This window comes from Heptranchias perlo, chromosome 9 (assembly GCF_035084215.1).
Source record: "Heptranchias perlo isolate sHepPer1 chromosome 9, sHepPer1.hap1, whole genome shotgun sequence".
Taxonomy (NCBI): Eukaryota; Metazoa; Chordata; class Chondrichthyes; order Hexanchiformes; family Hexanchidae; genus Heptranchias; species Heptranchias perlo.
The window spans coordinates 22,619,421-22,645,746 of record NC_090333.1 but is presented as its reverse complement, the minus strand read 5'-3'; the positions used below and the strand labels follow the sequence as shown (position 1 = coordinate 22,645,746).

At 43.2% G+C, this 26,326-nt stretch overlaps 1 protein-coding gene across 5 annotated transcripts in view; it reads right to left on the bottom strand.

The window, feature by feature from the left end:
- Positions 1 to 21,802, bottom strand: part of LOC137325197 (very long chain fatty acid elongase 1-like) — a 69,254-nt gene extending 47,452 nt beyond the window's left edge. For 2 of the 5 annotated variants that reach the window (XM_067990010.1, XM_067990013.1), the window contains exon 1: positions 20,640 to 20,785. The gene's annotated coding sequence lies outside the window, so the exon portion shown is untranslated. Of the gene's footprint in view, positions 1 to 20,369; positions 20,549 to 20,639; positions 20,786 to 21,704 lie in introns of those variants that run through there. The other 3 variants (XM_067990016.1, XM_067990015.1, XM_067990012.1) reach the window with 3 other exon arrangements.
- Positions 21,803 to 26,326: the final 4,524 nt, after the last annotated feature.

Here is a 26,326-nt window from a genome sequence, read left to right as displayed (position 1 = left end):
TTTTTCCTGGTGCTAGCCCAGATTACCAGATTGAAATGGTTGGAGTTGAACACATGGCTTCAGGCTCAATGTTCAGTTGGGGAAAATGCAAATTCATCCATGACTTGGAAAGTGCTGGTTGTGGAGTTGTAGATAATGAGGGGGAAGAGGTTGATTTCATCAGCATTCATATAGAAGCTGACCCCCACACAAGAGGGAGTCACAGATGGAACTTTGGGGTATTTCAGAGGTATATGTACCAGTACATGGAAGAAGCTATTGCCAGAGATGTACGGCCTACACTGGGACAGGGACCCAAACAAGGGCAGTAGGACCATGGAACAGGATGGAGTGATCAACTGTGTTGAACATGGAGGTCGAGGGACAAGGAGTGCAAATGCAGCACAGTCACAGAGTACAGCGTTGATAACTTTGACCAAGGCAGGCTGTACTGTGAGGGCAGAAACTATACAGAAGTAATTTGAAAGGGAATTGTGGGAGGGTTGCATATGGAGCTGACTGATATGCTCAAGCAGCTTAGAATGGAACTAGAGGTTAATTATGAGATGTTGTTAGAGAGCTCATGAGCAAGACTTTGAGGGGAAGGGAAACAGGTCTCAGTGGTAGGTGGATAACTACACCACAAATTCCTAGTTATTCTTTAAAAAGTAAACTAGCAATGGCTAGTTAAAAAACAATGTGACTGTAGCACAAACTGTTTGTTGCTGTTGAAATTATGTTCCACATTCCTCCTTCACTAGTATTCTTATTTAATTGGCAAGTCTCATGATTTGCTACATGAAGCCTACAACACAGAAAAAGGCCATTGGCCCAACTGGTCTATGCTGTGTTTACACTCCACATGAGCCTCCTCCCACTATATCCTTTCTCCTTCATGTTTATCCAGCTTCCCCTTAAATGCATCTATGCTATTTGCCTCAACTACTCCTTGTGGCTGTGTGTTCCACATTCTTACCTCTTTAGTAAAGAGTTTCTCCTGAAATTCCCTATTGGATTTATTAGTGACTCATTGATGACCTCTAGTTTTGGACTGAAGTGGAAACTTTTATCTACATCTACCCTATCAAAACCAATTATCTTAAAGACCTCTATCAGGTCACCCCTCAGCCTTCTCTTTTCTAGAGAAGAGCTCCAGCCTGCTCTGATAAATATATCTTCAGTTCTGGTTTCATCCTTGTTGCAACTTCTCCAATGCCTCTATAGCCTTTTGATAATAGACCAGAACTGTGCACAATACTCCAAGTGTGGTCTAACCAAGGTTCTGCTTTTCAATTCTAGAGGGGGTGTGAATTGAACTTTAGTGCTTGGTTTGCCTTTGTGACTTTATTAACCTGCATCACGACTTTGTGATTTGTGCATCTGTACCATGAGATCCTTTAGCTCCTCTACTCCATTTAGACTATTATCCAATCAGTATGTGGCCTCATTCTTCTGACCAAAAATGAATCTCAAATCACATTTGGCCCATGCCAGCTCTTTGTAAGGGCAATCCAGTTAGTCCCATTCCCTGTAGCCCTGCAAATGACTTTCCCCACCCCCATATTTATCCAATTACTTTGAAAGCCATGATGGAAGCAGATTCAAACATCCTTGCAGGCAGCACATTCCATATCATAACTACTCGAGTTCTCATGTTGTCTTTGGTTCTTTTGCCAATCACCTTAAATCTGTGTCCTCAATCCTTCCACCAATGGAAACAGTTTCTCTATCTAGACCCCTCACAATAGAGCACTTCTATCCAATCTCTTCCTTAGAGCAGAGAAGGTTGAGAGAACAACCCCAGCTTCTCCAGGTCTAGCCACATAACTGAAGTCCTTCATCCCTGGAACCATTTTAGAAAATCTCTTCTGCACCCTCTCCAAGGCCTTCAGGTCCTTCCTAAAGTGCAGTGTCCAGAATTGGACACACTTTCAGCCACAACTGGAGTATTTTTAAAAGGTTCATCATAACTTCCTTTCTTTTGTACTCTATGCCCCTACTTATAAAGCCCAGGATCCTGTAATTTTTTTTTAAAAACTGCTTTCAACCTGTCCTGCCACCTTTGAGATTTGTGCACATGTACCCCCAGATACGCTGTTCCTGCACCTCCTTTAGAATTGTACCAAAGACAACATGAGAACTCGAGTAGTTATGATATGGAATGTGCTGCCTGCAAGGATGTTTGAATCTGCTTCCATCAAGGGAGTGGTAAGTAGTTTTTCTTTCCTTTTTTTTTCTCTTGACATTGTAGTTGTTCTTAAGCTAATTTAAGGGTTAAGTCATGGCAGGAGATCCCAGCGCCGTGTCATGTTCCTCTTGTGGGATGTGGGAATTCAGGGCTCCTTCCTGTATCCCTGATTCCTTCACCTGCGGGAAGTGTGTCCAGCTGCAGCTATTGTTTGACCGCTTGACGGCTCTGGAGCTGCGGATGGACTCACTTTGGAGCATCCGCGATGCTGAGAAAGTCGTGGATAGCACGTTCAGTGAGTTGGTCACACCGCAGATAAAAATTACTGAGGGAGATAGTGAATGGGTGACCAACAGACAGAGGAAGAGTAGGAAGGCAGTGCAGGGGTCCCCTGCGGTCATCTCCCTCCAAAACAGGTATACCGTTTTGGATACTGTTGGCGGAGATGGCTCACCAGGGGAAGGTGGCAGTGGCCAGGTTCATGGCACCGTGGCTGGCTCTGCTGCACAGGAGGGCAGGAAAAAGAGTGGCAGAGCTATAGTGATAGGGGACTCGATTGTAAGGGGAATAGACAGGCGTTTCTGCGGACGCAACCGAGACTCCAGGATGGTATGTTGCCTCCCTGGTGCAAGGGTCAAGGATGTCTCGGAGCGGCTGCAGGACATTCTGGAGGGGGAGGGTGAACAGCCAGTTGTCGTGGTGCATATAGGCACCAACGATATAGGTAAAAAACAGGATGAGGTCCTACAAGCTGAATTTAGGGAGTTAGGAGTTAAACTAAAGAGTAGGACCTCAAAGGTAGTAATCTCAGGATTGCTACCAGTGCCACGGGCTAGTCAGAGTAGGAATGACAGGATAGCTAAGATGAATACGTGGCTTGAGAGATGGTGCAAGCTGGAGGGATTCAAATTCCTGGGCCATTGGAACCGGTTCTGGGGGAGGTGGGACCAGTACAAATTGGACGGTCTGCATCTGGGCAGGACTGGAACCAATGTCCTAGGGGGAGTGTTTGCCAGTGCTGTTGGGGAGGGTTTAAACTAATGTGGCAGGGGGATGGGAACCGATGCAGGAAGTCAGTGGGAAATAAAGTGGTGACAGAAACAAAAGGCAGTAAGGGAGAGTGTACAGAACATGACCGGACAGATGGTCTGAGAAAGCAGGGCAAAGACCAAGGGAAGTCTAGATTAAACTGCATTTATTTCAATGCAAGAAGTCTGATGGGCAAGGCAGATGAACTCAGGGCATGGATGGGTACATGGGACTGGGATGTTATAGCTATTACTGAAACATGGCTAAGGGAGGGGCAGGACTGGCAGCTCAATGTTCCAGGGTACAGATGCTATAGGAAAGATAGAGCAGGAGGTAAGAGAGGAGGGGGAGTTGCGTTCTTGATTAGGGAGAACATCACGGCAGTAGTGAGAGGGGATATATCCGAGGGTTCGCCCACTGAGTCCATATGGGTAGAACTGAAAAATAAGAAGGGAGAGATCACTTTGATAGGATTGTACTACAGACCCCCAAATAGTCAACGGGAAATTGAGGAGCAAATATGTAAGGAGATTACAGACAGCTGCAAGAAAAATAGGGTGGTAATAGTAGGGGACTTTAACTTTCCCAACATTGACTGGGACAGCCATAGCATTAGGGGCTTGGATGGAGAGAAATTTGTTGAGTGTATTCAGGAGGAATTTCTCATTCAGTATGTGGATGGCCCGACTAGAGAGGGGGCAAAACTTGACCTCCTCTTGGGAAATAAGGAAGGGCAGGTGACAGAAGTGTTAGTGAGGGATCACTTTGGGACCAGTGATCATAATTCCATTAGTTTTAAGATAGCTATGGAGAAGGATAGGTCTGGCCCAAAAGTTAAAATTCTAAATTGGGGAAAGGCCAATTTTGATGGTATTAGACAGGAACTTTCAGAAGTTGATTGGGAGAGTCTGTTGGCAGGCAAAGGGACGTCTGGTAAGTGGGAGGCTTTCAAAAGTGTGTTAACCAGGGTTCAGGGTAAGCACATTCCTTATAAAGTGAAGGGCAAGGCTGGTAGAAGTAGGGAACCTTGGATGACTCGGGAGATTGAGGCCCTAGTCAAAAAGAAGAAGGAGGCATATGACATGCATAGGCAGCTGGGATCAAGTGGATCCCTTGAAGAGTATAGAGATTGCCGGAGTAGAGTTAAGAGAGAAATCAGGAGGGCAAAAAGGGGATATGAGATTGCTTTGGCAGATCAGGCAAAGGTGAATCCAAAGAGCTTCTACAAATACATAAAGGGCAAAAGGGTAACAAGGGAGAGAGAGTAGGGCCTCTTAAGGATCAACAAGGTCATCTATGTGCGGAACCACAAGAGATGGGTGAGATCCTGAATGAATATTTCACATCGGTATTTACGGTTGAGAAAGGCATGGATGTTAGGGAACTTGGGGAAATAAATAGTGATGTCTTGAGGAGTGTACATATTACAGAGAGGGAGGTGCTGGAAGTCTTAACGCGCATCAAGGTAGATAAATCTCCGGGACCTGATGAAATGTATCCCAGGACGTTATGGGAGGTTAGGGAGGAAATTGCGGGTCCCCTAGCAGAGATATTTGAATCATCCACCGCTACAGGTGAGGTGCCTGAAGATTGGAGGGTAGCAAATGTTGTGCCTTTGTTTAAGAAGGGCGGCAGGGAAAAGCCTGGGAACTACAGACCAGTGAGCCTGACATCTGTAGTGGGTAAGTTGTTAGAGGGTATTCTGAGGGACAGAATCTACAGGCATTTGGAGAGGCAGGGACTAATTAGGAACAGTCAGCATGGTTTTGTGAGAGGAAAATCATGTCTCACGAATTTGATTGAGTTTTTTGAAGGGGTAACCAAGAAGATAGATGAGGGCTGTGCAGTAGACGTGGTCTACATGGACTTCAGCAAAGCATTTGACAAGGTACCGCATGGTAGGTTGTTACATAAGGTTAAATCTCATGGGATCCAAGGTGAGGTAGCCAATTGGATACAAAATTGGCTTGACGACAGAAGACAGAGGGTGGTTGTCGAGGGTTGTTTTTCAAACTGGATGCCTGTGTCCAGCGGTGTGCCTCAGGGATCGGTGCTGGGTCCGCTGTTATTTGTTATTTATATTAATGATTTGGATGAGAATTTAGGAGGCATGGTTAGTAAGTTTGCAGATGACACCAAGATTGGTGGCATTGTGGACAGTGAAGAAGGTTATCTAGGATTGCAACGGGATCTTGATAAATTGGGCCAGTGGGCCGATGAATGGCAGATGGAGTTTAATTTAGATAAATGTGAGGTGATGCATTTTGGTAGATCGAATCGGGCCAGGACCTACTCTGTTAATGGTAGGGCGTTGGGGAGAGTTATAGAACAAAGAGATCTGGGAGTACAGATTCATAGCTCCTTGAAAGTGGAGTCACAGGTGGATAGGGTGGTGAAGAAGGCATTCAGCATGCTTGGTTTCATTGGTCAGAACATTGAATGCAGGAGTTGGGATGTCTTGTTGAAGTTGTACAGGGCATTGGTGAGGCCACACTTGGAGTACTGTGTACAGTTCTGGTCACCCTATTATAGAAAGGATATTATTAAACTAGAAAGAGTGCAGAAAAGATTTACGAGGATGCTACCGGGACTTGATGGTTTGACTTACAGGGAGAGGTTAGACAGACTGGGACTTTATTCCCTGGAGAGTAGGAGGTTAAGGGGTGATCTTATAGAAGTCTATAAAATAATGAGGGGCATAGATAAGGTCGATAGTCAAAATCTTTTCCCAAAGGTAGGGGAGTCTATAACGAGGGGGCACAGATTTAAGGTGAGAGGGGAGAGATACAAAAGGATCCAGAGGGGCAATTTTTTCACTCAAAGGGTGGTGAGTGTCTGGAACGAGCTGCCAGAGGCAGTAGTAGAGGCGGGTACAATTTTGTCTTTTAAAAAGCATTTGGACAGTTACATGGGGAAGATGGGTATCGAGGGATATGGGCCAAGTGCAGGCAATTGGGACTAGCTTAGTGGTATAGACTGGGCGACATGGACATGTTGGGCCGAAGGGCCTGTTTCCATGTTGTAACTTCTATGATTCTATGATTCCTCATTCTTCCTGCCAACAAGTATCACTTTGCACTTCTCTGCATTAAATTTCATCTGCCATGTGTCCACCCATTCCACCAGCCTGTCCATGTCCTCTTGAAGTCTATTACCATCCTCCTCACTGTTTACTACACTTCCAAGTTTTGGTCATCTGCAAATTTTGAAATTGTGCACTGTACACCAAGTCATTTATATCAAAAAAAGTGGTCCTAGTACCAACCCCTGTATACCTTCCTCCAGTCCAAAGAACAACTGTTCCTTGCTATTTCCTGTCAGCTGATTTTGTATCCATGCTGCCACTGCCCCTTTTATTCCATGGGCTTCAATTTTGCTGACAAGCCTATTATGTGGCACTTCATCAAATGCCTTTGAAAGTCCACATACACATTACTAATTACACACCCATTCTGCAAGTTTATTAATGTTCACCTGGGGGGGGGGCGGGGGGGTGTCATTTGCAAATTGAAATTGTACTTTATTCCAAATTAAAGTAAATTGTGGTCCCAGCACCAATCCCAGTGGACCACCACTTGCTGGTGAGTAGCCACCTTTAACCAGACTCTTGTAGCCAGCTTGCTGGCCATTCTGCTACCCGACGCCACATGCTGACCTTGTGATGGATTTTCAAAAGGCCTTTTGAACATCCAAGTATATTACATCTACTATATTACCCCTGTCTACTCCACTTCAAGAATTCAATAAGGTTGGCCAAGCATGGCTTTCCCTTCTGAAATCTGACTATTCTTTATAATATTTTCATTGTCTAGATGTTCTGCTATTAAATCTTTGTGTAAAGATTCTATTATCTTTCCTACCACTGACATTAAGCTAACTGGTCTATTGTTCCATCTTCCATTTTAAATATAGGAAGATTAGCTGTCCACTAGTCCCCTGGCACTATTATATATAGTGCCTCTGCTATCTCTTCCCTAACTTTTATTGTTTTGATGCAATACATCTGGACCAGAGGTTTTATTCTCAAGTTATCTCCCCCTTTCTATCTTAAGATGTCTTTTTTGATCACTTCTTCCAATGTCATGGCCACCTTGTTAATCTCCCTGGTGTATACTGAGGCAAAGTAACTATTCCTGTCATTACCTGAGAGTTTATCATGTGTACCCTTAGTGGCCCTATCCTGATATTCATATCTGTAGACTATTTCATTTTATGTTGCTTGAATCATTCAATAGTTCCTCCTTGCTTTTTTTTAAAAAAACATCTTTCCTAAACAATGCCAAGGTGTCCATGGGCCAGTAGAAAAGTACCATGGACTCCCACATAATACATTGCAGCACCTGGTCATCTCCCCACATCTCAAACAGCAGGGTCAACGTCAAGGACAAAAGGCAGAGAATCTCAGGTTGCACTTAACACTACAACTACAGTGTTGATGTAAAGCAGGAACAATACAGAGCAGTATAGATCACTATGCAGAGTAAAATATGTCACTTTTTTTTTTAAAAAGTAGTGACTCATCCCAAATGAATGAGACTTGACAGTACTTAAAGGCGTGGCATCTAATTTACTGAATACACTGTTGCAACTCTACACATCACCCCCAATTTAATTTATCCCTCCCATCTCCTTTGCATTGACTAGTCCACAGACACCTTAAAGTGCTTAGATCATTAGAAATCTGTTGATACTAAATAGGCAGTCGCAATTACAAGTCACATTACTGCCCTACCACCCACTTCCAGTCTAGTGGCTAAATGTAGTCAGTTTAAATTATCAGTCCAATCTTAATGCTGAATTGAATTTGGAAATTATTTTTCTGTTCAACACTTCAAAAGACATACTCTGCTTGACAATTGAATCTCAACTAGGTTACAAGTATCTTCCACCCCCGCTCTGCTAAATTCACTGTGCAAGATTCACCATTCTAGTATGGACACGATGGGCCGAATGGCCTCCTTTTGTGCTGTAAATTTTCTTTGTTACACCATGCAAATAACTAGCACCATCAGCCTAGAATCTGAAGGATCTAGAGAGAGTGTTGACATTGATCCAATTAGGTGTGACTGGCTAGCACCTGAGCAAAACCTTCAAGTACCAGTTGCCAACCTCCTGAAGCATAGGATACTGACTATTGCCAAAATTTGGCAATGGCTGACTTCACCCTCTCTCATCAGGAAGAGCTAGGCAGGCTGGGGCTCTCCTCTAGAAAAGGATGAGGAGTGACCTGATACAGGTCTTTTAAGATAAAGACAAAGTTTGATAGGGTAGATGCAGTAAAGATGTTTCCAAAATTAGAGGTCATAAATATAAGATAGTCACTAATAAATCTAACAGGGAATTCAGGAGAAGCTTCTTTACTCAGTTGAGGAAAATAGTACAGATGCATTTAAGGGGAAGCTAGATAAGCACATAGTATAATAGGTACAACACAGCAGGTGGCCAGCTCTTTGAAAGCCACCCTTTCAGGCAGTGCATTCCAGCTCTCTATGTAAAAATGTTTCCTTATGTTGCCTCTGGCTCTTTTGCCAATCACCTTAAGTCTGTGTCCTCAGGTTAGACATTTCTGCCACTGGAAACAGTTTCTCCTTATTTACTGTCAAAACTGCTCATGCTTTGAGCACCACTATCAAATCTCCCCTTAGCCTTCTCTGTTCTAAGAGAAACCCTAGCTTCTCCACATAACTGAAGTCCCTCATCCCTGACACCATTCTAGTAAATCTCTTCTGCACCCTCTAAGGCCTTAACATTCTTCCTAAAGTATAGTGCCCAGAATTGAACAATACTCCAGCTGAGGCCCAGAGTTTTATAAAGGTTTAGCATAACTTTTGCACTGCCATTATTCAAGCCCAAGATTCCATATGCTTTTTTAAAAAAGCAAGCAGCCTTCTCAACTTGTCCTGCCACCTTCAAAGATTTGTGTACATACACCCCCAGGTCTCTGTTCCTGCACACCTTTAAAATTGTACTATTTAGCTTATATTGCCTCTCCACATCCTTCCTACCAAAATGTATCACTTCACACTTCTCTGCATTAAATTTCATGTGCCATGTGTCTGCCCATTTCACCAGTCTATGTCCTCCTTAAGTCTGTTACTATCCTCCACATTGTTTACTACATTTCAAAGTTTCATGTCATCTGCAAACTTTGAAATCATACCCTCTATACCCAAGTCCAGATCATTAATATATCAAAGATCAGTGGTCCTAATACTGACTCCTGGGGAACACCACTGTATACTTTCCTCCAGTCTGAAAACAACCATTCCACTACTCATGCTTTCTGACCCCTAGCCAATTGTGTATCCATGCTGCCACTGTCCCTTTAATCCCTTGGGCTTTAATTTTGCTAACAAGTCTATTATGTGGTATGTTATCAAATGCCTTTTGAAAGTCCATATTTACATCAATCACACTACCCTCCTCAAACCTCTCCATTACTTCAAAAGAAGTCAAGTTAGTCAAACACTATTTTCCTTCAACAAATCCATGCTGACTCATTTATTAGCCCATACTTTTCCTAAGTGTCAATTAACTTTGTCCCAGATTATTGTCTCAACATTCCCCCACCACTGACATTAGGCAGACTGGCCTATAATTTTATCTGGCTGGGTTTATCCCTCTTTTTTGATCAGGGTGTAACATTTGCAATCCTCCAGTCATCTGACACCATCCCCATATCTAAGGATGATAGAGAGGAGGGGTATCTTGATAAAATTAAGTAGGGAGGAGGCTTGTGGGGAACAAACACCAGTTAGGTCAAATGGCCTGTTTCTGTGCTATAGTTAGTGTAAATCTTCCACCAAATTACTTGGCAACATTCACATAGCTGGCATTGAACCCCACATTTAACCCAAGCTCAAGGCTGCCACAGTGCAAACTAAGTAGGCAGAGAGTAAGGCAGAGAGTAAATCAGCCAAGGTGGCCACTTCTGATTGCTATCCAGTAGGTCCTGCTGGAAAGCAGATGTTGTGGGAAGATAGGGATTGGGCTCAGCTGCGAATAACTCACCATCTTGCCTCCAATCAGATGAAGAATGGCCAATTGCTTGAGGCAGTGGAGAATTACAGATGCACCAGAAGGGACTCTTAGAAAGTGAAACAAATACAAAGCACCTTTTGAAGGTCACTGGGTGCAGGTCAGAAGTGGACCTTAGCCATCATTTCCAAAAAGGCACAGTACAACAAATGCAAACATGAATTGCTTTAGGTGGGAAGGGGTTGGTTTGAAGTTCCCATTGTCAAATCTTTAATCAGGCCCTGCCTTTAACATTTGTTGTGAAATTAATTTTAAAATCTATCCTGCCTGTACTCAAGTTCCAATCCCCAGGATCATCTGGTTAATATCCAATTTGCACAGGAATGGGGAAATTTAACAGCATAGGATATATATGGTTTAATTTCAGAATCTATATATTGCAGACTACAATACAAAAATTAACTTTGTCCTGTAATTTTAATACTGGGAAATACCATAGACAAATTGAAGAGCAGACTCCATGTTTAAAGTAACAATCTGACCAAAGTCTCCTTTGAAGACTCCTAGAGCACAGAGGCCATTCTGCCAGTCATGCCAGTGACTGCTTGGGAAAAAGCAGTTTTTCCCTTTTCCACCCTGCCCCCCCCCAAAACCCCTTAATTTTTATTTTCAAATATTCATCCATTTCCATCATGATTTCTCCCTTCATTCTTTTGGTGGTGATTTTAAATTTATCACCTCTAGTTACTGATTCACCAACTAGTGGAAATAGGGTAGATAGAACCAAACACCCCTCTTAACCTTCTCTGACTTAGTGAACAGCCCCACTTTATCTAAGTTTGCCTCAAAGTCTCATCCCTGGAATCATCTTAGTAAATCTCTTCTGGACCCTCTCCATTATCTTGACAACCTTCCTGAAGTACAGCAACTAAAAACCCAATATTGTGTCCTGGCCAACATTTATCCATCAACCAATAACATTAAAAAAATTCTGGTCACATCTCACTGCTGTTTGTGCGATTTTGCTGTTCACAAGTTGGCTGCTATGTTTGCATACAAAACAAGTGACTACACTTCAAAATAATTTACTTGACTGGAGCACTTTGGATTGCCCGAGAACATGAAAGGCAGCCTAACCAACGATTTGTGTGGGCTAAACACTACTTCTAAAAATCTGCTGCTCATACCCTAACTTGCACCACATCCCATTCCCCTTTGCTCATTAACCTACAATGGATTCCAGTCCAGCAACGCCTCAGTTTTAAAATCCCTCCATGGCCTTGCCTCCCCCCTATCTCTACATTCCTCCAGCCCTACAACCCTCCAAGATCTCTGCACTCACCCAATTCTTGCCTCTTGCACATCCCCGATTGTCAATGCTCCACTATTGGCAGCCATGCCTTCAGCTGCCTAGTCCCCAACCTCTGGAATTCCCTCCCTAAACCTCTATCCCCCTTAAAACCTATCTTGTGACCAAAAGTTTGGTCACTGTCCTAATATCTGTCAAATTTTGTTTGATAATGCTCCTGAAGTAGTGACTGGGGATGTTTTACTATGTAAAAAAAGGTGCTATATAAATGCAAGTGGTAGTTGTATTTTGTGGCCCTATTTACAAAGCTTGTGATCCCAGACACTTAAAAACCAACAGCTTTTCAACTTGTCCTACCATTTTTAAAGATTTGTGCATCTGAACTCTCAAGTATTTTGGTTCTTCTATTTAAAGTTACCATTTGGTATACATTTCCTCATTCTCCCTCCCAAAATGCACCACCTCATTTCTCTGCATTAAATTTCACCTGACATCTATGACTAATTTACTAACCTGTCTAGGTCATTTGTAAGTCAACCTTATTTTTAATGTCATCTGCAAATTTTGATCTTGTGCCTCCTATGTCAATGCAGATAAGAGCAATGGCATTAATACCACTCTGCATAGCTCTAAAAGTCAACCAACACTTTAAAATCCTTGGCCAATTTCTCATCCATTCTGATATGCTCTTCAATACCTTAATTTTATGAACAAGCCTCATGAGAAAATTTATCAAACCACTCTGAAATCCAAATATGCAACATTCACTGCATTCCCTTTATCAATACACACCATTATTTCCTTAAAGTACCAAATTTAACTTGCCTTTTACAAGTGTGTTGGCTAACCCATGTCTTTCTCTCAAAGTATTGATTTTATCCTGCATTACAGCCTGTGGCTGTTATCACACTTTGGTCTGTCCCTACTCCTCTGGCACCTTCAAATATCTCACCTTGTTCCACTCCCTACCTCCTTTAAAATCCTCATCCTCTACCCAAGTACCATGCCAATATATCTTCACTGCTTTCCTCCTTCAGCCTCTGCACCAAGTGACCTCAGGTGATTTTTTTAAAATTCATTCATAGAAAGTGGGCATTGCTGGTGAGGCCAGTCTTTATTGCCCATCCCTAATTTCAACCTCCATCTCAACTAATCATGCCCTCCTAGCCGCCCTTAATCTCACACCAGAAGTGGGCCATACAGCTCCTCAAGCCTGCTCCACCATTCAATATCATGGCTGATCTTCCACCTCAACTGTACCCATATCTAGATTCCCTTAGTGGCCAAATATCTATCGATCTCAGTCTGGCATATACTGAAGAACTGAGCATCCACAGCCCTCAGGGTTGAGAATCTTTAGGGCTGTGAGAAATTTCTTCACTCTGGGGTAGAGAATTCTAAATAGCTGATCCCTTAAGACAACAACCCCTAGTTCTAGGCTCCCCAGCGAGGGGAAACAGCCTCATCTACCCTGTCAAGCCCTCCAAGAACTTCTACACATTTCAATGAGATCAACTCATTCTTCTAAACTAGAGAACATAGGTCCATTCTTTTCACTCTCCTCATAGGACAACCCTCTACCTCCCCTTTAAAAGCCTCATCCTTTACCCAAGTATCATGCCAAGTTTCTCATATCTTAACTATCTCCCTCCATATAAACTCCACTACCCATATTCACAGCCACCCCTTCAACCTTGCCATCCCACATGGCATCGACTCCCATCATGTCAATTGCAGATAAGGCCATCTCTGATCACTTCCTTGTATCCCTCCCCACTCAACCCCCTCCTTTGTGTCCATCCCTGGTCTCTTGCTCCTCCCAAGTCACTTACAATAGCACTCAAATTCCTAACTGTTCTAGCCTTTGGCCTTCCATTCACCACAACATTTCTGCAGCTACCAATCTGCTCAATCATACCCTCAGCTCCACCTTTGATGCCTTGTCCAGGAATGTAAAGATAAACCCCAGCTTCTCCACTACACCTCCCCCAGCCTCACCTTCAAGAGTAAGGAGTTCATGGACTTGTCACTAAGATGGAGAGCATCCATTCAGCTGCCTCTGCCATTTCCCTCTCCCACCAAGCCAGACGGCCCCAAGCATCCCCCCTGCCTAGCCTCACGTCGATCTCTAGTTTCCCCCCTCATGCCAGCTCCAAGCGCTTCTTGACCAAGAGACTCACCTCCTGCTCCCTTGACCCTATTCCCTCCAAACTGATGACCACCCAACTTCCCTTCCTGGTCCCCATGCTGGCTGATATTGTTAACTGTTCCCTAAGGCACTGTCCCCCTTCCCTTCAAATCTGCAGTCATCACCCCCTCCCAAAAACTCCACCCTTAACCCCTGCAAATTACAGCCACACCACCAACCTCCCTTTCCAAAGTCCTTGAATGTGTTGTCACCTCCCAAATCTGCAGCCACCTTTCCCTCAACTCCATGTTTGAACCCCTCCAATCAGGTTTCTGCCCTACCACAGCACTGAAAAAAGGTCCTAATCAAAGTCACAAATGACATCCTATGTGACTAACTGTAGTAAACTATCCCTCCTCATCCTTCTTGACCTGCCTGCAGCCTTTGACATGGTTGACCACACCATCCTCCAATGCCTCTCCATTGTCCAGCAGGGTGGGACTTCACTCATCTGGTTCCATTCTTATCCATCCCATTATAGCCAGAGATGCACCTGCAATGGCTTCTCTGCCCACTCCATTACTTCAGGAGTCACCCTTTGCCCTCTATTTCTCATCTACACACTGCACCTCGGCAACATCATCCGAAAACAATGTCAGGTTACACATATGCTGATGACTCAGCTCTCCCTCACCACCTCTCATGACCCCTGATTAGTTACAGTTTTCGGTCTCCACCACAAACTCCATCCTTCTCCCTGGCCATTGAGGCTGAACCAGACCGTTCACAACCTTGGCGTCCTATTTGACCTAGAGATGTGCTGCCAATCACATAGACCACTTACTTACACCTCCGTAACATCACTTATCTCCACCCGTCTCAGCTCATCTGCTGCTGAAACCCTCATGCCTTTGTTACTTCTAGACTTGACTATTTCAAAGCCCTCCTGGCCAGCCTCCCATTTTCCATAAACTGGAGCTCATCTTCAATTCTACTGCCCATATCCTAACTCAAAGTCCTGTTCACCCATCACCGCTGTGCTTACTGACCTACATTGGCTTCTGGTCCGACACCAATTTTAAAATTCTCATCCTGGTTTTCAAATCTGTCCATGGCCTCACCCCTCCCTATCTCTAACCTCCTCCAACCAGAGAGCTGTGTTCCTCCAATTCTGGAATCTGCACATCTGATTTTAACTGCTCCATTGACAGCCATGCCTTCAGCTGCCTAGGCCCCATGCTCTGGAATTCTCTCCCTAAATTGCTCTGCCTCTCTATCCTCCTTAAAACCTATTTGACCTAGAGATGTGCTGCCAATCACATAGACCTCTGACCAAGTTTTTGGTCAACTGTCCTAATTTCGCATTTGGCTTGGTGTCAAATTTTGTTTGATAACACTCCTGTGAAGTGCCTGGGGACATTGTACTACGTTATAGGTGCTATATAAAATGCAAGTAGTTGTAGTAAAAGCTCAGTTACTGATGGGCTAACAGATTTATCCCTTTCTTGGAGACATTACACTGACAACCTGCTAGTCCTCTGGGTATTGACGTTGCACCAAAGATGTTTGAAAGATTGTGGTCAGAGCTTCTGCTATTTCATCTGACGCCCCTCAGCACCATTGTGACAAGTTGCACCAATTTCAGTGTTACTTATTGATAGAAGGACTGAAGGGTACAAGGAGGAAGTTGGGCAATTTGGATAACTATTAAAATCTCCTGTGAAAACTGAGGCAAATTAGGCAACTATTCCAGCATCCATAGGATTTCCTTTTTCATCTCTAATCAGCCCTATTATTTAATTTTAGATATTTAGAAAATTCTTTGATATTTTCTCTGTTACCTGACAGGCTAGCAAGGTTATGAAACTTTCTAATTCACTTTCTGTACTCCTCTCAAGAGGAAGAGATTTGTCTCATTTTAAAATTTCCCTATTCATTCATCGAAGGAACGCCAGCATTTTCTGGAAAATGTGTACCTACTTCTGCAGATTTACCACCATTTATTAAACACCAGATATCTACACAGGGTTACACAATGGCTTATCTTTACCAGCTCTTGCCTCCTACACCTAGAATAGTCCAGATTTGAAGTTTATATAGTTAGTTCAACATCTTGCATTTTATATAGCACCTTTAAGTGTAGTGAAAAAGGTCCCAAAGGCACTTCACAGGAGTGTTTAGACAAAATTTGACACTAAGTGGTACACAGTTCAGGGCCTAGGCAGCTGAAGGCATGGCCACCAATGGTGGAGCGAAGGAAATCAGGGATGCGCAAGAGGTCAGAATTGGAGGTCAGTGAGCACAGGCGTTCATCCAATATTGGTTGATCAACCATCCTAGCAGTGCTGAGAATTCTTTATTAAAAACGTTATGTCAAAAAAGTTTGACACTAATCCAAAAATTCTAGCCTATGTAAAACCATCCAGTCAATAGAGCAGACACAACAGGTCTCCAGTCTCACTATGAATGCCAACAGCCATCACTTGTTAAGCAGATTATGTATGGTGTTACATGAGGGGGTACATCTCCTTTCACTTGCAAGACATGCCAATATAGGAGTCCTAGTCCAAAAGGTGGAAAGTGAAGCAGCAACTTACTTTTTATAGCACATTTAATGTAGTTAAAACATCCCAAGCAAGAGGCAGTAAAATTCATGCTGCATTAGCTACCCACTAAGATATGATTTCCCAATCTCGTTAATATATACAAAAATATTTTAAATACACATTCTATTACAAAGCAGGAAGGAAACACTAGTTCCCATCACTAAAGATGATGGCCACCCTCCTTGCTTAATTAAGCTGTCAAACTCCCTTGCATTACCCTGATTATGAACTGATAGTAGCAGACTTCACTAAGCTAATAATGGCTCACAAGTGCTCCTCAGCATTAAAATTACTTTCTTCTTGCCATGTATCCCACATAGCTCCCCTTAGCTAGGACAGAGGATGAAGCTGACAAAAAAAAATGGGCTGGGCTACAGATGACTCAAACAAACTCTGAATTAACTATCGGGAAATGTAGTTCAGGCAAGGTACATTGAGGGAAAGAGGTCTCCTTCGCAACAGTCTCCAAATGGAGACTATCACCACTGAGCAATGCTTCTGCCAGTGGCAGGCCAAGACTATGAATTTGCATCCAACTGAAGTATGAACTATCTGAATGAACAAGCTGACAATTTATAGCCAAAGCCACCAAGTTCTGGTTTTTGCAAGGGAAGAATTACAATTGTCAATTATTCTTAAAAGCACTGGTAAAAATCCCATGTAATAAAACAAAATTTGACATTCATAAAACCAGTGGGCCTTAATATAAGTGGATTGAAACATGGAAAGCAATCTCCAAAATTCCATATAGTAAAAATTTAATTGACTTAGTCACTGAAACAGTGGCCTCAACTATCCAACAGAGACACCTATTCAACTCCATTGGATATTAATGTTTTTTTTTGCCCATGACCCATGCTTGAGGTTGCATTAAAATGTGAAAGAGGGAATGTGCATTTATATAGCACCCTTCATGTACTTAGGGTATGCCACAACCAATTAATTACTTTGAAACGTAGTCACCATTATGTAGGCAAACACAGCAGCCAATTTGCACACTGCAAAGTCCCACAAACAGCAATGAGATAAATGACCAGTTAAATGGTAGACTTGGCTCAGTAGTTGCACACACACACACATCAGAATGTAGTGGGCTGAAGACCCACTCCAGAGACTTAAGTGCATAATCCAAGCTGACACTTCAATGCAATATTGAGGGAAAGATGCATTGTTGAGAGAGTGCTTCCTTCCTACTTTTTCTATGTTGGAGATGCTGTCGTTTGGATGAGAAATTAAAGCAAAGCCTCATCTGCCCTGAGGTGAATGTAAAAAATCCCATGGCACTTTAAGGGCAGTTCTCCTTATATCTCAACTAACATCCCCAAAAACATTATCTGGTCATTTATCTATTGCTCTTTTTGGGAACTTGCAATGCACAAATTGTTTGTGTAGGAAATACAGCAGCCAGTGACACTTAAAGTACTTAAATTGGCTGTGAAGGACTTTGGGATGTCCTAAAAGCACTATATGAATGCAAGTTTTTCTTCTATCTCTTAGTGCTAATATTTGAGGTATAAATATTAGTCAGAACATTGGGTTAACTCCCCATGGCATACTTGAAGAATTGGGATCTTTTATGTCCATCTGAACAAACAGATGGGACTTCAGTTTAACATCTCACCTGAAAGATGGTACCTCTGACAATGCAGCACTCCCTTTGTACTAACCTTAAAAAAAACAGCAAGAACACAAACCTGATGGTAAATAGAATAGAAAAAAACTACAGCAGGCTAGAAAGAGAATCTTTGTGGGGACTAAACATCTTTTAAAGAATGAAAAATGTGGTAGGTAACTTATTCTTCAACTGCACAATAAAAAAGTGACATCCAAAAGCTGTTGTGTTCTAAGGACTTAACACCTTCAGGGAAGCCCAAAGCAGTGCTTTGGATTCATGCTGGGATATGGCACCACAAGCACAGACAGCCTTCTTGTACCTTATTCCTCAAGTGTGAGCCTAGACAGTGACTATTCACCTGAAGGGGAATGGCAGCACCACTATATCACACAAGTGTACTATCAAGCAGGAGTAACTGGATAGGAATAATTAGAGAACAAATCCAGCTGATTTTGTCTCTAAGAGGAACATTGAAGCCCAACCACATCCACCACCTATTTTAGGGCCAGAAGAACTGAACCAGGATGCAGGCAGTTCTCCTTAAAAATGGTCACTGTTTTTCCCACCTAAATCTTGTGAATCATCTGTACTGTGATATGAAATTTGGGGGGGGGGGGGGGGGGGGAAGGGAGAGTCAGATGCAAATTTGTACAAGATTATCTAGAGCTAATCTTCAGACCTAGTCCAAACTTTACAGTAGTCTCATGACCAAGATATCTCAGTACTAGCAAAGATGGAATGGAGTGCCTTCAACTGAAGCAACCATTCATGGAGCTGGACATCCACTACACCACTGAGCAATCCAACAAATTTAACTTGCACCAATACTATAGCTGCATGGAATGAAACCAAAGGGCCAGGGAGCAGGTCCTGTCCTACCTGTTAATGCAGTTGACAATAGGCCATATTTTGTAGCACCCCAGTACATTGCCATTAAATAGTTCAAGGCTAACTCTAAACTATAAGTATGATGGTGTAGCATGACATGCATCCTGATCTATGTATGCAACTTGAAATAAGCAAATATTCAGATTTTGGGGGGTGGAAATAGGCACATCAGGAACATTTTATTTTAAATTATTTTCCAGTTTTCACCCCTCCTCACCTGAAGGCAGCAACTCCTGCTATGGTCCAATTCCATGGCTTTGCAACATCCAGTACTTCACACTGTGACCACTGTGCATGGCTCTAAGCTGGGAGTTACTAGGCTGTTCAAACACTTCAGGATTTCCCAGTCAAGCCTGATCCTGCCGTTAAACTGACCTCTTACACACTTTCCATCTGAGGAAAGCGGCTAGAAATCAGAAGCAGGTACCATGGCAGATTTACTTCCCCCACCAGCCCCCAGATCAAGGTACTGTGCCCAGTTGTAACATCCTAATAGCTTACCCTGCTGAGACCAGACAATTCAGCACCAACTAGAGAACAAACCTGGGTATCTTAGGAGCTGGTGGTTTCTATTTAATCCTGGATTAAATAAAGTTACATTGACTGCTTGATGGAGGCACAGGTCTCCACAAACTAGACTGTCCTTTTTTGTGCTTGAGCATAAATAAATCACATGAGTGGACCACAAAAAGGAAAAAATCAGGTGGACAGAATCACACATCAACACAGCTTGCTTGATTCTCTGTCTATTTAAACAGGCTCCATTATGGGTACACCATCCTCTCTGCCCAATTTTCCCCTATGTGCTCCATTAAGGTGCAAAATGAAGAAAGCCCATTTCCACATATCCAAAGACAGATATTCACCATTATTGACATAGCTGCCACTGTATTTGTTCATATACAGTGCAAAGATTTAATTTGCACTTATAAAAAAAGTTGGTTATCTAGAAATTTCTAAAATGAACTTGACACAATCTTAATTAGAAGCCTATTCTTTCTCCCCCACACAGTGTCTAATGACATGGGAGTATGAGTCAATCAGGCCACGGTTTTAAATGAATTAATCAGCAAAGAAGTTAGAATTCAACTCCTGATCCAGCTCCTACCCCTGACTCAGTTTTAGACTCAGCAAAAAAAGTCAATCTTGTCCATGTTGCTTGTGCATAGACAGATGGTCCTCCCCCCCCCCCCTTTCTCTAAGACCATCTGTTCATTACAAAGCAAGAAAAGTGCAGCTAAAGCTTCATTAATATAATTGTAAACACTTCTCCCTGTGCAAGGGTTTCTGGCCTCACTAGCCCCCACCACTATCTCCATACCAGGTTGGAGCAGGGCTCCCACCAATCCTATACCAGAGGATCAATGTTTTGTCATATCTGTAGCGTGGAGAGAGAGGGGGTGCTTTGGAATGAATGAGTGTCTTGACCAGAAAGTTTTGCCGTGATAGTAAAGGCCGGAAATGAATGACAAATGGAATTTTTAAAAAGAAAATCTTCATAACCTTCAAGTTCCTGCAGCCATTACGGATATAAAAAGCGACGATTAATGTTCTGAGCCCAATCTGGAAACCCCACTGCTTTAAGAGAGAAAAAAAAACTTAAGCTCAGTCCAGAGAACCAGATGGAAGGAAAGACCCAAGTTACTCACTTGAACGGACCCAGGGGCACGATTAGTTTCTCCCAAGTTCCACTGACTCGGGACGGGGTCGCTTAGCTCGGGTTACATTAACCCGGGACACCGGCGCTTAAGTTTGGGGCAAAAGTTGGAAAGTGTAACTTATTGCACACTGCGATCACCTGATCGGCCCGAACCGGCCGGTTCTCACTCAGACCTGCCCCGAGTCGCCGCCTTGACTGGGGCTGAAACTCAGGAGAGGGAGAGGGGGGGGGGAGCTCGGCGCCCGCTGCCCGGCCTTACCGTCTCATTCACCGGGACTCTTGCACTTGCCGGAGTTTCTGCAAAAGGAAAAAAAAAAGTGGCCCCAAAGTTTACTTGTGCCGGATGGTCTCGCCCAACCCTCAGATCAGCTGATGGAGCGACAGCCCCTGAGCCCAGAGCAGGGACTCGCCGGTTGGATGGAGAGATGTGATCAGGAGGGGGAAGTGATGGTAATCTGAACATTCATTTGTTAATAGGAACCACGGTGGGGGAAGGAAATCATCTCTGAAGGACGACCTCAAACGGCAGTGTAATTGACAACTTGTGACAGTAACTGACGCGGAAAAAAAAATGGGATTTACACACGAGTAGTGTGGGAAGATATGAACTCCCACTCTTGTCTGAACGAAAGCTTAGTATTAAAGTAGAAATTTGTAATAGCTTCTAACTTTTTCCACTTTCTAGTCTGAGTAAGTCAGTTCGAACATAAGTTTTAAAATTCACAGCATTTCAGTTATGTTCTTGCTTCTCTCCCCCCACCATGGGAAAATTAATAATTTTTATTTTACTAATTTATTATAAAACATATCCCAATATCGGAGTTGGAAGGCTAGGGATATAAACCCAGAGGCACGTGGAGCAGCAACAGATTAGAGGGAGGTGGGCTAGCAACGGCCATACGAGTAGCGCTGAAGTGTGAAACTATCTATGTCGCCATATGTTTGTGTCTAGCATCAATCACATCACCCCTTACAGGTCAGCAGATATCAGAACATCACATGTCTGTTGGGCAAAAAAAAAGTTAGCTGAAGTGAGGGTATATCCATCAATTAAATATGCAATTGACTACAAATAAAAAGCCATTAGATTCAGTCGGTAACTACTAACGAGGAACAAACAAGCAACAGAAAACTGCAACCAAATTTGTTGGGGTTTTAGGAAGACTATCAATCCTTTAACTGGTAAGCAGCAGAAAGATCAAATCAAATAACTAATAATTGTGAAGTTGGTTTGAGTCTCCATCTTTGAAAATTTATCAGAAAAAGTAATTCTAATCTATAAGAAAGCCATTAAAAAAAAAACTATTTTGAAGAAAATGCTTACTTTTACTCAGTTGCCTCTACAGCGTTGTACATCCATGGAAAACATTTACTTGACAAGATCTACTCCTATATCAGGAGGAGCAACACCCCAGTTTGCTGTGTTTCACTTACTAAGTGCATGTCAATTAGGCCAGCCTCTCACCTTTTAACTTTGACTCTGCCAATCACCTCTGCTGAAGTTCCAACAGCCAATCCAGTCCAGCTCAGCTCAATTCCCTTGCATCCTTCAATAGCCCATGCTTCCTTCAACAGCCCACCAATAATTTTTTGCAGTCAGGTTTGCCCCATCCTGCCCAGAGTTCCTGAATCCTTCATCTAGGGTTGCCAACCCTCTGAGATTGTCCTGCAGTCTCTAGGAATTAAAGATTAATCTCCAGGATACTGCTACGAGCAACCCAGGAAAAAAAAATCATAGGGACATTAAAAAAAATTGTGTCTGATTTTTTTTTCATTTTCTTTGCACACCTTTGAATTAGTTATAAAAAAACATTGGAGACGGGATAACAAGGCTATTTGACTGGCAGTCAAGCATCATCCAATCGGGTAATTAAGAGCCTGCTTTCTAATTGGGGTGGGAAGGTGGTGCACCACAAGGATGGACATGTCGGGCGATCAATGGCGGGGCGGGACGGTTGGAGGCGGAAGGTCGTGTGGTGAAACCGCCAGGAATTCATCGGACCAGAGTTGCTAACTCTATCCTTCACCCATGGATTTTTCCATCAGACGTTTCTATTTTGCTAAAGTACTTGTAGATTGCAATTTCAACTACAGTTGATCACTATGATAAAAGAACCAAAAATAGAAATAGTTGATCAGAAGACCATGGATGAAGAAAGACTTTTGGGTGAGCCAGTTCATGGATGAAGGGCAGGAACAGGTTAGAGAGGGTTCGAACAACCAGGTGGGTGGGACGAGACAATAAAGCACTCGGGAGAGCCAAAAGTGAAGAAGAGTGGAGGAAAGGAGGAAAATAAATGAGAGCAAAAGAGTGAGAGAGAAGTGGAGGATGGATGAAAAGAAAGTGGAGGACGAGGAGGAGAAAATCATAAATGAAGGGGAAATGAACAGAAATTGAGGAGAAGAGAAAGAGAAGCAAATGAAGGAGTAGAAAGAGCGAGGAGAAATATTTTTGCATAATTATCAGTACCAGTTAAAGAAACATGAGAGGTGGAGCGATTTTTAGTGGGGCTCAGCTCAAAAAAGTTTGAGAGAAAGAATTTGCATTTATCACACCTATAACATAGAAAAATGTCCCAAAGCGTTTCACAGAGGTGTAATCAAAACAATGGACACCAAACTAAAGAAGGAGAAGTTAGGAAAGGTGCTCTAGAGCTTGGTGAAAGAGTTGGGTTTTAAAGACGATCGAGGAGGGGGAGGTGGGGTGAGGGACCCTTAGTGGCTAAGGTAGGGAATTCCAGAGCGTGGGGCCTAGACAGCTGAAGGTACAGCTGTCAGTAGTGGGTGAAGAGAGGGGGGATGACAAAAGGCCAGAGTTGGAAGAACAGGGAGCTCGGGGGGGGGGGGGGGTTTACAGAGATAGGGAAGGAGGGCCAAGAAGGGACTTAAGATTGAGAATTTTAAATTTGAGGCTTTGGGGAACTAGGAGCCGATGTAGGTCAGTGAGGTTGGGGTAGTGGATGAAAGGGACTTGGCTTAGGATCGGATACGGGCAGCAGAGTTTTGAATGAGCTGAATTTTACGGAAGGTGGGCGGAGGGAGGAGAGCATTGGAAATTTGAGTCTGGACGTGGCAAAGGCATGGATGGGGGTTTAGCAGCTGATTTGCGGAGGTGTACAAAGTTACGCGGGTGGAAGTAGGCGGTCTTTGTGATGAAGAGGTATGGGATCGGAAAATCACCTTGGGATTGAATGGAGCTCCGAGATTGTGTAGTCTGGTTCAACCTGAGATGATGGTTGGGGAGGAGAATGGAATTGGTGGCAAGTGTACAAGAGTTTGTGGTGAGGGCCAAAGGCAATGAAACATAGGAACAGGAGGAGGCCATTCAGCCTCTCGAGCCAGTTCCACCATTCAGTCAGATCATGGGTGATCTTTACCTCAAATCCATTTACCCGTATTTGATCCATATCCCTTGATACCGTTACCTAAAAAGACTATCAATCTCAGTCTTGAAAATTTCAATTGACCCAGCATCCATGGCCTTTTGGGGGATACAGTTCCAGATTTCCACTACCTTTTGTGTGAAAAGAGCTTCCTTATTTCACACCTGAATGGCCTAGATCCTAATTTTAAGATAGTTTCCCCTTGTTCTGAATTCCCCCACCAGAGGAAATAACTTCTCTCTATCTACCCTATCAAATTCTTTTATCATTTTAAACACCTCAATTAGATCATCCCTCAACTTTCTAAACTCAAGTGAATACAAGACAATTTTATGCAATCTGTCCTCATAATTTAATCTATTAAGCCCGGGTATCATTCTAGGAACATAGGAACAGAAGTAAGCCAGTTCAAGCCTTTTCCACCATTCAATTAGATCATGGCTGATCTGTATCTTAACTCCATTTATCTGCCATGGCTCCATATCCCTTAATCCCTTATCTAACAAAAATCTATCAATCTCAGTTTTGAAATTTTCAATTGACCTAGCTTCAACAGCTTTTTGGTTGAGAGAGTTCCAGATTTCCACTATCCTTTGTATGAAGAAGTATTTATTCCCTTAGTTTTTTGGACACTAAGGGAATCAAGGGATATGGGGATAGGGCGGGAAAGTGGAGTTGAGGTTGAAGATCAGCCATGATCTTATTGAATAGCGGAGCAGTCTCGAGGGGCTGTATGACCTACTCCTGCTCCTATTTCTAATGTTCTTATGTGCTTCCTGACATCACCCCTGAACAGCCGAGCTCTAATTTTAAGATTATGTTGCCTTGTTCTGGACTACCCCACCAGAGGCAATCGTTTCTCTCTATCTACCCTATCAAATCCTTTAATCATCTTAATCACCTCAATTAGTTCATCCCTTAACCTTCTATATTCAAGGGACTACAAGGCTGGTCTCTGCAATCTGGCCTCATAATTTAACCCTTTTATCCCCGGTATCATTCTGGTGAATCTGCACTGCACCCCCTCCAAGGCCAATAGATCCTTCCTGAGATGCTGTGCACAGAACTGAACGCAGTACTCTAAATGGGGTCTAACCAGAGCTTTATATAACTAAAGTTGCTGCAGTGCATCCTGTGGATGCACTGCAGCAACTTGCCAAGGCTTCTTCGACAGCACCTCCCAAACCCACGACCTCTACCACCTAGAAGGACAAGGGCAGCAGGCGCATGGGAACAACACCACCTGCACGTTCCCCCCAAGTCACACACCATCCCGACTTGGAAATATATCGCCGTTCCTTCATTGTCGCTGGGTCAAAATCCTGGAACTCCCTTCCTAACAGCACTGTGGGAGAACCGTCACCACACGGACTGCAGCGGTTCAAGAAGGCGGCTCACCACCACCTTCTCGAGGGCAATTAGGGATGGGCAATAAATGCTGGCCTCACCAGCGACGCCCACATCCCGTGAACGAATAAAAAAAATATATAACTTCTACCCCTTTTTGTATTCCAGCCGCTTGAGATAAAGGCCAACATTCCATTAGCCCTTTAAATTTTTTTATGTACCTCTCCACTGGCTTTTAGTGATTTCTGTTACTTTGACCCCTAAATCTCTCTGCTCCTTCACAGTTCCTAGCTTCTCACCATTTAGATAATGCTCTGATCTATCTTTCTTAGGTCCAAAGTGGATGACCCCCACACTTCCCCACATTGAACTCCACCTGCCCACTCACTTAATCTATCGAAGCCCCTTTGCAACTTTCTGTTCCCATCTATACTATTTACTGTGCCACCTAACCCTAGTGTCATCAGCAAACTCGGATACATGGCTCTCTATCCCTTCATCTAAGTCATTTATAAATATAGTGAAAAGCTGAGGCCCCAGTACAGATCCCTGGGGGACACCACTAGTCACATCCTGCCAATTTGAATACATACCCATTATCCTTTCTCTCTATCTCCTACCTCCTAACCAATTCCGTACCCATGGTGTAAATAGGTTGCCTCCAATTTCACACACACTCATTTTTGTTAACGGTCTCTTATGTGGAACCTTATTGAATGCCTTCTGGAAGTCCATATAAATAACATCCATAGACATTCCCTTATCTACCATGTTAGTTACATCCTCAAAAAATTCAACTAAGTTCATTAGACATGACTTACCCGTTACAAATCCATGCTGGCTCTCACTGATCAGTTCATATTTAGAGTGCTCAGTCACTCTGTCCCTAATAACAGATAGTAGTAACTTCCCAGATCCTAACCACTCACTGTGTAAAAAAGCTTTTCCTCATATCATCTTTGGTTCTTTTGCCAATCACCTTAAATCTATGTCCTTTGGTCTTGACCCATCCGCCAATGGGAACAGTTTCACTCTATCTACTCTGTCTAGACCCTTCATGATTTTGAATACCTCTATCAAATCTCCTTTCAACCTTCTCTGTTCCAAGGAGAACAACCCCAGCTTCTCCAGTCTATCCACGTAACTAAAGTCCCTCATCCCTGGAATCATTCTAGTAAATCTCTTCTGCACCCTCTCTAAGGCCTTCACATCTTTC